Source organism: Heterodontus francisci, chromosome 35 (assembly GCF_036365525.1).
Source record: "Heterodontus francisci isolate sHetFra1 chromosome 35, sHetFra1.hap1, whole genome shotgun sequence".
NCBI lineage: Eukaryota > Metazoa > Chordata > Chondrichthyes > Heterodontiformes > Heterodontidae > Heterodontus > Heterodontus francisci.
The window spans coordinates 22321758-22336215 of record NC_090405.1 but is presented as its reverse complement, the minus strand read 5'-3'; positions in this window follow the sequence as shown (position 1 = coordinate 22336215).

Genomic DNA, 14458 nt, shown 5'->3' with positions numbered 1-14458 from the left:
GGAAAGAAACTTGCAGGAGGAAAGGGATTGAGCTGGTGAGTGGAACTGACTCGATTGCTCCGGGGAGAGCCAGCATGGACATGATGGGCCAAACGACCACCTTCTATGCTGTAAATGACTCTGTGTTGTTTCTCAAATTCAATCCACTGGTGTTTGGTAAAGAATTTCAAAGTAAATTGTACAACTGGAAAATCAGAACAAAAGCAAGGGACGCATAAAGAATTGAAATTGCCTTTAGATCTTCAATCTAACACTCCCCCAACTGAGCTATTTCAGCCCCACATTGTTAATGTCTTTGTGTCCTTGTTTTGGAAGAAAATACATATATTCAATTGTTTCTGAAAGGTTACAGAACACAACATGGGAGTAATATTCCCCATTGCTTTCTCAGCACTGATGGATTGTGAAGTGGGAGACAGCCAGAAGTCCCACTGAGACGCACAGACCCCCAGCTGAGAATTAAATGAGATAAAATTCAATCTTTCATCGCAAGATGCTGCAGAGAGATGAGTCCTGAATCAAAGCAAGACTTGCTCATACTGTTGTTGAATTTCATTTCAAACACTCCTTGTACTCTCTGCTAATGAAGCCTAAAAAAAGGGAAAAATAGAATGGCCCTCAAACTCACAACCCTGAGATTAAAAGTCTCATATTCGACTGACTGAACTGTCACTTCTACTCAGTCTCTTATTGGATGGATACAACTGTCTGCTCCAATGCATGGGTGGCTTTCAAATCCTCCCTTGTCAGACTGAGTTACATCTTGCAGACTCAAGCAAAGGAAATTTGCTCAGTTCCAAAACTATCAGAAGCTTATTATGATCAACATCATCAGAGGTCAGAACTTCCTGGTGAATGGAAACACCCTGAAGAAGGATCCACAATTATTCAAACGCATCAAAAAAGAGAAAAACAAGAAAATCGATTAGTTATTATTATTAGAGATACAGCACTGAAACAGGCCCTTCGGCCCACCAAGGCTGTGGCGACAAACAACCACCCATTTATACTAACCCTACAGGAATCCCATATTCCCTACCACCTACCTACACTACGGGCAATTTACAATGGCCAATTTACCTATCATCTGCAAGTCTTTGGAGTGGGGAGGAAACCAGAGCACCCAGCAAAAACCCACACAGACACAGGGAGAACTTGCAAACTCCACACAGGCAGTACTCAGAATTAAACCCAGGCCCCTGAGACTGTGAGGTTGTGGGGCTAACCACTGCGCCACTGTGCCACCCTAATCGAAACCGAACAACAGAAACACAGAAGAATTCCATTCCATACTAGCTACTAGTCGTGTTGTTTTTGTCTCCAGCTCTCAGTTACTGCTCCACCTTCAGACACCCACTTGGTGACCTGTACATTTTGTTCATTTCAATTTTGTCGACAGGCTCTTTGAATCCAGTTCTCTGGTCCTCAAACAGGATCTGTATGAACGTCAATTTCGCTTTCTGTAAGGCTGCAACCAATTGATGACCTTCAACTAAAAACACAGATGAAGAAGGGCTAGTCTGTTAACCTCTCGCATATTAACCAATCAGACACCCAAAGCGGGAATCATACCCCTGGACCAACAAGCCACTTACAAGGTGCATTATTTTTAGTTCTATTCAGAACTGTGCTATTAAGTATATATTGTCTCTCCCAATTCCTTCTGCTATAATGCATCACCTCACACTAGTCGCTATTAAATTCTATTTGCCACCTGTCTGCCCATTCTGCTAGCCTATCACTGTCCTGTTGCAGGCAGTTCATATCATCCTCACTGTTTACCACTCCTCCAGGTTTGGTGTTATCGGTATATTTTGAGATTCTACTTGATATTCCAAGATCCGAGTCATTTTCATATAGCAGAAAAAGCTGTGGTTCTCGCAGTGACCACTGGAGAACACCCACTGTCGACTATCCTCCAGCCTGACAAAGAACCGTTTACTATGACTCGCTATTTTCTGTCCATAAGGCAATTTTCTATCCAATTAGACAGTGACTCTCCTATTCCATGAACCTCAATTTTGTTAACCACCCTTTTATGTGGTACCTTATAATCCATTCTTAATCCATCCATCCATCCTTTCTTAAAATCCATATCAACAACATTCGCTGCATCATCTTCCTGTTAGTTCATCAGAAAATGCAGTTAGTCAAGCATGAACTCCCATTTATAAATCCATGCTCACTCTCCTCAATTAACTCAAATCTCTCCAAGTGACTGTTGATTTTTTCCCTAATATTGTTTCTAAAACCTTACTCACCACTGCTGTTAATCACACTGGCCTGTAGTTACCCGGACGATCCTTACACCCTTTGTTGAAATAGGAAGTCACATTTGCCACTGTTCAGTCCTCTGGCACCTCCACAGTGCTTTTTGGGAGGGTGTTCCTGGTTTTTGACCCTGCAACAGTAAAGGAATGGCGGTATAGTGCCAAGTCAAGATGGTGTGTGACTTGGAGGGGAACTTGAAGGTGGTGATGTTCCCATGCGTCTGCTACCTTTGTCCTTCTAGGTGGTAGAGTTTGTGGGTTGGAAGGTGCTGTTGAAGGAGGCTTGGTAAGTTGCTGCAGTACATATTGTAAATGTTACACACTGCTGCCACTCTGCACTGGTGCTAGAGGGAATGAATGTTTAAGGTGGTGGATGGGGTGCCAATCAAGTGGGCTGCTTTGACCTGATGGTGTCAATCTCTTGAGTGTTGTTGGAGCTGCAAGCATCCAGGCATGAGTATTCCATCACATTCCTGACTTGTGCCTTGTAGATGGTGGGCAGGCTTTGGCGAGTCAAGAGGTGAGTTAGTTGCCGCAGAGTTCCCAGCCTCTGACCCGCTCTTGTAGTTGTAGCTGCAGCTGTAATAGTAATAGGCAACCGTCCGTCTCGGAAGACGATGGGCTACGCCCGGGGTGTACGTCACTTCTGTATTAAACATCGTTTGTTGTGGCTGTAGAGGACGACACGTGAGTGACAATCCCTTACACAGCTGGTACAGATGAATATCATTGGTCCGATGTCGACTGACAATTTTTCCTTCCTCTGAGCTCTCTTTCCCCCCAACTGGTCATTTCTTTTGTCCTCTGCTTTTCCCATGGTCTTCCTGAATGCCTTTCTCCAGGAATTCCAGTCAGCAGGAAGGAATTCCCATGTATCGACGACACTCCCAGTCTGCTGGATATCTCGCTTGCAGATGTCCTTGTATCACAGACGTGGGTGACCTGTTGGTCTCATGCTGATAGCAAGCTCACCAAAGAGCGTGTCTTTGGCAAAGCGACCGTCATCCATTCAGCACACATGATCCAGTCAACAGAGTCACCGCTGACTCGAGGACAAACATGCTGCAGATCCCTGCACGCTGGTGTACTACCGCATTCGGCACTCTGTCCTGCCAGGAGATGCCCAATATCCATCTGAGGCAGCGGAGGTGGAAGCTGTTCAGCTGCTTTTCTTGGCTTGTATAAGTTGTTGATGCTTCTCTACTATAAAGGAGGGTGCTGAGAACACAAGCCTGGTACATGTGGAGCTTTGTATTTTTGGTCAGTTTGCTGTTGGTTCACATTGGCCTTCTCAACTTTGACATGACAGCTGCAGCATTGACAATCCTGGTGCTGATTTCAGCATCAAGGGACAGATTGCTGGTGATTGTTGATCCTCCAAAGTGAGGTTGTCGATGTTGATGGAAGGTGGAGTCTCTACGTCCTGGCCCAAAACTTTGATCTTCTTGATGCTGATCGTCAGTCCAAACTCCTTGCAGGCCAGGGAGAACCGATATACAAACTGCTGCAAGTGAATTTCATTATGGGATGTCAGCACAGCGTCATCAGCAAACAGCAACTCACAGACTAGGAACTGACTCATTTTGGTCTTGGCGCGCAGTCTTGCCAAGATGAACAGCTTGTCATCAGCTCTGGTATGCAGGTGGACACCCCCATCTGAGTCACTGAAAGTGTACAATAGCAGTATGGAGAAGAGTATGCGAATTGTAAAGGATGTGAGCTGTGAGGAGATTACAAGGAGGCTTCCAGGGGACTTGGACAGGATAAGTGAATGAAATGACAGATGGAATATAATATGAAGAAGTGTGAAGTTATCCACTTTGGTAGAATAAACAGAAAGACAGAGTATTTCTTAAATGGTGAGAGTTAGGGAAGTGTTGATGTCCAAAGGGACCTGGGTGTCCTTGTTCATGAGACACTAAAAGCTCGCATGCAGGTGCAGCAATCAATTAGGAAGGCAAATGGTATGTTGGCCTTAACACGAGGGGTCATGAGTACAGGAGTAAAGATGTCTTGCTGCAATTGTATAGAGCCTTGGTGAGACCGCGCTGGAGTATTGTGTCCAGTTTTGGCTTCCTTATCTAAGGAAGGATATACATGCCATAGAGGGAGTGCAATGGAGGGTCACCAGACTAATCCCTGGGATGAGGAAACTGGGCTTGTATTCCTTAAAGTTTCATTTAAAAGGCCATTTAAAACTGAGATAGGGTGGAATTTCTTCACTCAGAGGGTGGTGAATCTTTGGAATTCTGTACCCCAGGGGTCTGTGGCAGCTCAATCATTGAGCATGTTCAAGACAGAAATTGATAGAAACCTTGATACTCATGACATCAAGGGATATGGGGATAGCATGGGAAAGGGGCGTTGAGGCAGATGATCAGCCATGATCTAATTGAATGGCAGAGCAGGCTCGACGGGCTAAATGGCCTCCTCCTATGTTCCTCTGTTTCTAAGAGAGTTGTCACCAGGACACAGCCCTGCTTGACCCCACTGCTGATCTTGAAAACATCTGATGTTGCTCCATGGTAACTGATGGAACTGTGCATGTTCTCGTGGAAAGAAGAGATGATGCCCAAGAGTTCAGGAGGGCAGCCTATGTTCCATCGCAGCTTGAAGAGTCCGTCTCTGCTGACAAGATCAAAGGCCTTGGTGATGTCTATAAAGACAATGTAGAGTGGTCTGTACTGTTCACAGTACTTCTCCTGTAACTGCCGAAGTGAGACAATCATGTCGACTGTCGATCTACCAGCTCTGAAGCTGCACTGAGACTCGGCATAGATGTGTGATGCCAGGGTCTGCAATCTGGTCAGAGCAATGTGAGCAAAGACCTTCCCCACAATACTTAGCAAGGAGATGCCTCAGTAATTGCTGCAGTCACTGTGATTCCTATATTTTTGTACAAGGTGACAATGTTTGCATCACGCATGTTTTCAGGCGCAGATCTCTCCTTCCAACAGAGACACAGAAGTTCATGGAGATGCTACAACTGTGCCGCTTTTCCACTTTTGATGATTCCAGGTGGAATACCATCATTTCCCAGGGCTTTATCACTGGCAAGACGGTCAATGGCGTTGTTGAGCTCTATTATAGTGGACTCACTGTCCAACTCCTCCATGACAGGGAAGTCTGGATTGGCGCTGAGAGCTACTTCAATGACAATGTTCTCCGTTATGTAGAGTTCAAGGTAATGCTCCACTCACCTTTCCATCTGCTTGTTAGGTTCAGTGATGATTGTCCCCGTCTTTGTCTTCAAAGGTGCTGATTTAGTTACTGCTGGGCCGGTTGCTTTCATAATTTTTTTTTTATTCATTCATGTGATGTGGTCATCACTGGCTAAGCCAGCATTTATTGCCCATCCCTCGTTTCCCATGAGAAGGTGGTGGTGAGCTGCCTTCTTGAACCGCTGCAGTCTGTGTGAGGTAGGTACACCCACAGTGCTGTTAGGAAGAGAGTTCCAGGATTTTGACCCAGCAACAGTGAAGGAAAGGCGATATAGTTCCAAGTCACGATAGTGTGTGGCTTGGAGGGGAACTTGCAGGTGGTGGTGTTCCCATGAATTTGCTGCCCTTGTCCTTCTAGTTGGTAGAGGTTGCGGGTATGGAAGGTGCTGTCTAAGGAAACTTGGTGTGTTGAATTCCTTCATATGTCCCTCTAGCATCCCCCAGATTCAGCGGCAGATTGAATACTGTTGCAGTGTTTTAACCAGTATTGATTGGTGCAGTGCCGAGCAGTCTGCAGAGACTTGTCTCTGGTAGTTCTGAGAGTGTCTAGAGTTTGTCTGCTGGGGACTGGTTTGTAGTTCATGAGGGCTCTCTTCTTAGTTATAGTAACTGACTCCATTTCAGTCCAATAAGCCTCAAACCAGTCAGCATTCCTCCCATCTCTTTTCCCGTGCAGAGTTATAGATGGTGGCGTGCAGATGGTTCCACTTTGACACCGCACTGAGGCCTTGGGTGTTTTCTGAAAGAGCCTGATCGAGGATGTTGAGGAACTCCTGGGTCCTTTCTGGATCAGTGGTTCGGCAAGTGTTGATCCATGAAGGACCTTTCTTCTTGGATGGGTGAAGCTTCCTTGGCTGAAGCCTGACCTTGCTACACACCAGGGAGTGGTCAGTGTCACAGACAGCGCTGTGATAGCTGTGAGTGATGAGGACACTGCTGAGGGTGGTACATCTGGTGATGTTAAGTTCTGGCTGGTGCCAGTGGCGTGATCTTGGATGGCTCCAGGACACCTTGTGGCACAGCTTGAACTGGAAGTAGCTGTTTGTCACACAGAGACCATGGTGACAGCATAGCTCCAGAAACCTCTGTCCATTTTTGATCATCTTGCCAATCCCCTGGTGCCCTATGCTCGTTGGCCAAGCTATAGTCAGTACCCACACTTGCGTTGAAATCTCCTAGAAGATACAATCCCTCAGTGCTGGGAATTCTATTGATGGCAGCGTCAAGTGTCTCATAGAATTGATCCTTGACATCTGGGGTGGAGGTGAGTGTCGGGACATAGATGCACATGAGATTAACTGGGCCCACGCTTGTTGACAAGTGAAGAGTATGAAGTCTCTCTGAGCCTACTGTGGGTGGTTCACTCATCACATGTTGCGTGTTTTTTACTGTGAAACCCACGAGTTGCCTCTTGGGCTTTCCCCTGCCAGAAGAAGGTGTAGTGTTTCTCTTTGAGGGATCCACTTTGAACGAGTCTAGTTTCTTGCAGCACAGCAATGTCCACATTGAGCCTTGTGAGTTCCTTGTCGATCACAGCTGTCTTGTGTGTGTCATCAACCTGCAGAAGGTTGTCAGTAAGGCCAGGACACATGGTCCTTACATTCCAGCTCGTGATGCGAAGGACTGGTGTCTTCTTTGTTGAGTTTGTCTTGCCTGGTGCATTGATTATCGAACCGCCTGTTGAGAGATGACTCTCTGAGCTCCAAGCACCCATTGAAGCAAGTAGGTCGTGGCAGGACAGCAGTTAACTGAGTGGGTGGTAGCTATCCAATGAGACATGATGATCTCTCCCTCTGTCAGAAGTAACCCCTGGTGCTCATACTCTACACCAATTGAGTGAGAGCTTACAATCAGCAACTGTTTATTCCCGTGTTGTGCTAATGTTTAACCACAAAGCTGGAGTGTCCTCTCCAGGGCACAGGCCTGGGCAAATAGTATGGAGACACTGAGCATCAGGACCCCCTCTCAGCATTGCGAGTATTGTCCAAAGGAAAGGAAAAAAACAGTACTGTTTGGTATTGCTCTGCTGTAGGAGTTGCTGGAAAACTACCTGATAAGTAACAGGTAACTGCCTAAGGGACTCCACTCCGGATTTACTGTCCAGGTTTACTCCCTCAGCCTTCTTCTCTCTCAAGCCATCCACAAGGAAGTGAGACTTTTTGCCCATAGCTGGGGCTCTGTTTCTTGGCATCAGGATGGAACCACACGCCAGTGGGCCTGCATGACATGCACAAGAATATCACACACTGCCCCATCCCTGGGACAGCTCAGGGAGATACCCTGATGATAATACACCTCACAGGAACATCACAAACAGCCCCCTCCCTAGGACAGCTCAGGGTCAGATACTGCACACACTGCAACAACAGTGACATTACTGTATTAGTCCCTCCATTCTGAAAAACAAGCATTCACCCTACTTTATGCTTTCTGTCCCTCAGCCAATTTTGTATCCCCGCTGCCACTGCCTCTTTAATCCCATCTGCTCGAATTTTGTTAACAAGTCTATTTTATGGTACTTTTTCAAACACAATTTTGAAGTGCAGACACACACCATCAACCTCACCACCCTGGTCAACTCTCTCTGAAACTTCATCAAAGAAATTAATTAATTATTTCAGACACAATCTTCTGTTAACCAATCTGTACTGGCTGTCATTTATTAGGCCATGTTCTACCAAGTGCCAGTTAATTTTCTCCTGGATATTTGTCTCTAAAAGTTTCCCCACCACCGACATTAGACTAACTGGTCTTTCGTTCCTGGGTTTATCTCTCTTTTTAAACAGGGCTGTAAAATTAGCAATATTTGCAGACTTATCTTTCAGTTCTGGAAAGTCTATTGTGGACAATCTCTTTGGGCATGACTTTAACCAATTAAAGCAACAGGATACTTGATTAGTAAGTCCAGAACTTTTATTGAGAGTAAAATAGTGCTTAATAATTGAAAGCAAAATTATCTTTAACAAACTTGGACAATATAACTTTACTGCTCCAGCAGGTGTGTGGACTGGTCGAGCTTGGTCTCAGAGTGTCACGGTCCTCTTTGTCCAGTCTAGATCCCTCATCAGGTGGAGAACTTGGTTGATGATCTGAGCCTTTACCCCTGAGATCTTCTAGTGTTCCTGCGCACTGAAACCTTACAAAATCCCTACTTTTAACCCCTGGATTGCCATCACACCACCTTGTAAAATAATATTTGGTCCGAGCTGTTGCTAGGTACATTTAATAAGTTCTTAATGATGTCTTCCACTAACAGTCACCTGTCCTCAGAATCTCAGACATGAGTACAATGGAGTGGTTTCACACTGTCTCCCAATCTGATCTGAAACAAGTTTCCTATTCATTAAATCGAGACTCTTGAAGGTCACGATGTACCAGACCATGGGTTTTATCAGGTGTCCTAGAAAGGTCCATTGTTTGAATACGTTTCGCTGAAACTGCCTTTTCCCACACAGACACAGAAACTCACAGTAATTAGATTGAACTAACTTTAAATGAAAACCCATTCTCTCTAAAATGATTATTGATTCATTATTTATAACTCAATCAAGGTTCATTACCTTTACAAACATCAGTTTCATGATGGGTAGCTACTCATTAATTATACAGGATATAAATGTTAGTACTGAACACAAAATGGCTCCTTTGGTCATGTGTTAATTGTAAAATGGCTTCCTTGACCTTATTCGTTATTACAACAGATACATTATAAAAATGGTCAAGTTAAACTGAGATCGAACTACCTAAGCTTACCTGCATCCTCCAGTCCTCTGGCATCATTCCCATAGAAAGGAGGATTGAAAGATTGTGGCTCAAGTCTCCACTATTTCCACCCTTACTTCCCTCAGCAACCCAGGATGCAGCCCATCCAGACCGGGTGACTTTTCTACTGTGAGCACTGCCAACCTTGTAATTATCTCCTCTTTATCTATTTTCATCCCCTCCAATTTCTCCACAACCTCCTCCTTTACTGTGACATTTGCACAATCTGCTTGTTTTGTGATGACAGATTAAATGTACTTAATTAGTACCTCAGTTACTACCTCTGCCTCCACAGGATCTCCTAATTGACCCACCCTTTCTTTGACTGTCCAGATGTTGGTAAAAGACTTCAGTGATCCCAGTTATGTGACCTGCTAATCTTTTCTCATACATTCTCTTGCTGATCTCATTTCCTTTTTCAGCTCTCCTCTGTACTTTCTGTATTTTGCTTGTTTCTCTACTGCATATGAATCCTCACATGATTTCTATATTAATGGTTTTCAAACTATTTTGTTGAAGGATTGAGTTTTGTAAATTTCTCCCTCGCTCCCCTCATGGTCAGGCAGAAAGTTTAACTGCTGTGTTTTCAAACAGCAACAGCTTTATTTGAAAAGCCATTATGACAGGATTCCGGGTTTTAATCCAGTCACAAATCTGCTTCTGATGTCTTGTGGCTCCAGCTGTCACATGACCTGTCAGAGGATGACCTCATAATTGACCAAGTCATGGAGCTGTGGGTTGATGTTTAAATTGTTTCAAAATAATTTTCCAGAAGGACAATCAAAATGAATCGATATATAAAAGGTAGATTTTGTGAATTTGTGCTCCCAGTGGAAATTCCTGCAGAGTCTGCTGGTTTTCATATCCCCAATTCCCCACAGGAAGCTCTGTGCTCGGAGTCTGTATTCCTTACATCAACATTATACAGAATCATTTCATGGGAGACCCCAGTGTGAATTGTAGACAGGTGGGCCAGTTTTAACTTTCAAAGTAACACAGAAGCAAAATACTGCAGATACTGGAAATCTGAAATAAAAACAGAAAATGCTGGAAATACTCAGCAGGTCTGGCAGCATCTGTGGAGAGAGAAACAGAGTTTACGTTTCAGATCTGTGATCTTACCTCAGAACTGAGCTGAAATTGTCTTAGGGACTGAGATTGTGGAATCAATTTCAGGGTCAAAGACATTGTACTCTGTCAGGATAGGAAGATGGTGATTATTAAGTATTGTGCAAAAATATAGATGCTTTTACATTATTTGAATCAACATTGATTTAAACTTTGTGCTCACGAATCCTATCTTTTGATCAAAATGACACTGAGAACAATGGAAAAAGCAACACATGCATTTCACGAACACAGGACTTTGTAAAGCCTTTTACAGCCAATGAAGGACTTTCCAAGTGTTGTCACTGTACAGTACAATACAATACCCGACAATAAGGATATTTCACATTCGAGTCACACAAGTGCCAGGCAATGACCATCTCAAACAAGAGAGAATCTAACCATCTCCCCTTGACGTTCAACAGCATTACGTTTGCTGAATCTCCCACTATCAACATCCTGGGGGTTACCATTGACCAGAAAATGAACTGCAGTAGCCATATAAATATCATGGCTACAAGAGCAGGTCAGAGACTAGGAATCCTGCGGCGAGTAACTCACCTCCTGACTCCCCAAAGCCTGTCCACTATCTACAAGGCACAAGTCAGGAGTGTGATGGAATACTCTCCACTTGCCTGGATAGGTGCAGCTCCAACAACACTTCAGAAGCTCAACGCCATCTGGGACAAAGCAGCCCACTTGATTGGCACCTCATTCACAATATTCACTCTCTCCATCACCGATGCACTGTGGTAGCAGTGTGCACCATCCACAAGATGCACTGCAGCAAGGCAGCAAGCCTCCTTAGACAGCACCTTCCAAACCCGTGACTTCTGCTACCTAGAAGGACAAGGGCAGCAGATGCATGGGAACACCACCACCTGCAAGTTCCCTTCTAAGCCATACAACATCCTGAATTGGAACTATATCACTGTTCCCTTACTGTTGATGGGTCAAAATCCTGGAACTCCCTTCCGAACAGCATCACATCGACTGCAGTGGTTCAAGAAGGCAGCTCACCACCACTTTCTTCAGGGAATTAGGGATGGGCAATAAATAAAAATAAAATCAATAAAAAAGACAATAATTCCCAAAACTAGAAAATACATATGAAAATGAAAATATAATAAAGCACAGTCAGCATGGATTTCACAAAGAAAGACTTGATTAACCTTATCTTTGAAGAATCAACAGTAAGAGTCATATAGCAGATGTAGAAGAGTTTAAGTTAATAAAGCCTCATCCTTTTTTGTGTTTAAACCAACAAATTGTGGGTGAACAAACAAGCACACTAACTGACAGAGCTGCATGTTGTGCTTTCTAAATTACCCGAAAGCAGGGTGTTAATGAGTTAAATCTTCAAGTTGCTGCAACCAGAATAGCCATTGTCCACGATCAGTTTTACTGTTGCAAACATAGGGTGGAACATTCATTGCGAATCTATAGAAACAGTCTGGTCCTGCACACTGCAGACACATCCACGTCATCACCAACCAACTCACCTATAATTGATGCAGTTATTTGACTTTTCCCCATTAGCTCCATGGAATTAATTTTCAAAGATTTTAAATTCCAAGAAGTTTTGTTAATATTCAGCCCTTGAGAAGAAACCATTCCCTGGCCACAGTGGAGAAAGCATTGAATATAAAACAGTAGACTACCAGGTAACACAGTGAAAGCTTATCAGCTAATCTATAATTGCTTAGTATTCTTACTTTTGCTCTTGCTATTCGGTTTTTCATCCTTTTCAGCTCCTGACTGTGGATATTATTGTGATTAAATGTGAAAAGATGCACTGTGTCTCAGCCCCGTTATATTGACTCTTTCTCTGTACAGTGCTGTATACACTCAGATGCTGACACTGTCTCTCCCTCCCTCAACTTTCCAGCCCTGACGGTGCAGAAAGCGCTGCTCAAAGTTACACATTCTGACTGTTTGCAGTTGATTAGTGAGAGATTATTAACGTATCCTCCTGCAGCGCTGCCTCGGTTAATAACAGCAGATCGAAGTCACATTTCAGATACAGAAACAGACGCATCAATTATTCACTCTTTCCCAGAGTGAGTGAGGCCGGGACAAGCAGCAACATTCCGGCCCCACACTCTGCAATTACCCAGCACCAGCGGAAAACAGTGAATACAGATTCAATCAGTGGGTTAATGTCCATTACCGGGATGCAAGATTCCACGGCCCAGGACAAACATCCCCATACACCGAGAACAAGCTCAGGAAAACCCGGGGGAGTTAATATCCCAGTCACTGAGCATTCCAGTAACATTGAATAAGTTCCAGAACTGAGTGAACCTTTCAAAGTACAGAAGTGATGACGAGGTCAAAAAGGTCTGAACAGTTGAGGTGACTGAGCGGTTTCAGCTTCTCTGTTCAGATTGCAGCTTTCACTGGAGGCATGTGTTTAAATCCCACTTCTGACAACTTGATTTTCAGTTACTTTGCAGAGCTTCCTTGAAGGTTTGAGGTAGAGTAAATACTGAGGAACTGTTTCTAACTGCTGAACCGTCAATAACCGAAGGTTACAGATTTAATGTGACTCACAAAACTGGAAAGAACTTGAGAAAAAATTCCTTTCTGCAACGTGTGGTTAGGATTTCAGTTATGTGGATAGATTGGAGAAGCTGGGGTTGTTCTCCTTAGAGAGGAGATTTGATAGAGGTGTTCACAATCATGAGGGGTCGTGACAGACCCGATAGAGAGAAACTGTTAGTAGAAGGATTGAGACTCAGGTAAAAGCTGTGGCTCAGTTGGTCACACTCACCTCGAAATCACAAGCTTCTGGGTTCAGAGTTCACAGCTGACACTCCAGTACAGCACTGAGGGTGTTGAAGGTGCTGCCTTTCAGGTGTGATGTTAAACCAAGACCTGGTCTGCATGTTTGGGTGAATGTAAAAGATCCCATGCTGCAATTTCAAACAAGTGAAGAGCAAAAGTTGCAGGTTCCGGGATTTAGATGTTTCAGTAAGAACAGAGAAGATGGTAAAAGGGGGGGGGGGGGTTGTGGCATTGTTAATCAAGGAGAGTATTACAGCGACAGAAGGGATGTTTGAGGACTCGTCTACTGAGGTAGTATGGGCCAAGGTTAGAAACAGGAGAGGTGAGGTCACCCTGTTGGGAGTCTTTTATAGACCTCCAAATAGTTCCAGAGATGTAGAGGAAAGGATAGCGAAGATGATTCTCGACAGGGGCGAGAGTAACAGGGTAGTTGTTATGGGGGACTTTAACTTTCCAAATATCGACTGGAAATACTATAGTTCGAGTACTTTAGATGGGTCAGTTTTTGTCCAGTGTGTGCAGGAGGGTTTTCAGACACAGTATGTAGACAGGCCAACCAGGGGCAATGCCACATTGGATTTGGTACTGGGTAATGAACCCGGCTAGGTGTTAGATTTAGATGTAGGTGAGCACTTTGGTGATAGTGATCACAATTCGGTTAGGTTTACCTTAGCGATGGGCAGGGACAGGTATATACCGCAGGGTAAAAATTATAGCTGGGGGAAAGGAAATTATGATGCAATTAGGCAAGATTTAGGATGCGTAGGATGGGAAAGGAAACTGCAGGGGATGGGAACAATCGAAATGTGGAGCTTATTCAAGGAGCAGCTACTGCGTGTCCTTGATAAGTATATACCTGTCAGGCAGGGAGGAAGTTGTCGAGCAAGGGAGCCGCGGTTTACGAAAGAAGTTGAAGCGCTTGTCAAGAGGAAGAAGAAGGCTTATGTTCGGATGAGACGTGAAGGCTCAGTTCGGGCGCTTGAGAGTTACAAGCTAGCCAGGAAGGATCTAAAGGGAGAGCTAAGAAGAGCAAGGAGAGGACACGAGAAGTCATTGGCGGATAGGATCAGGGAAAACCCGAAGGCTTTCTATAGGTATATCAGGAATAAAAGAATGACTAGAGTTAGATTAGGGCTAATCAAGGATAGTAGTGGGAAGTTGTGTGTGGAATCAGAGGAGGTCGGGGAAGTGTTAAATGAATATTTTGCGTCAGTATTTACAGTCGAGAAAGAAAATGTTGTCGAGGAGAATACTGAGATTCAAGCTACTAGGCTAGATGGGATTGAGGTTCACAAGGAGGAGGTGTTAGCA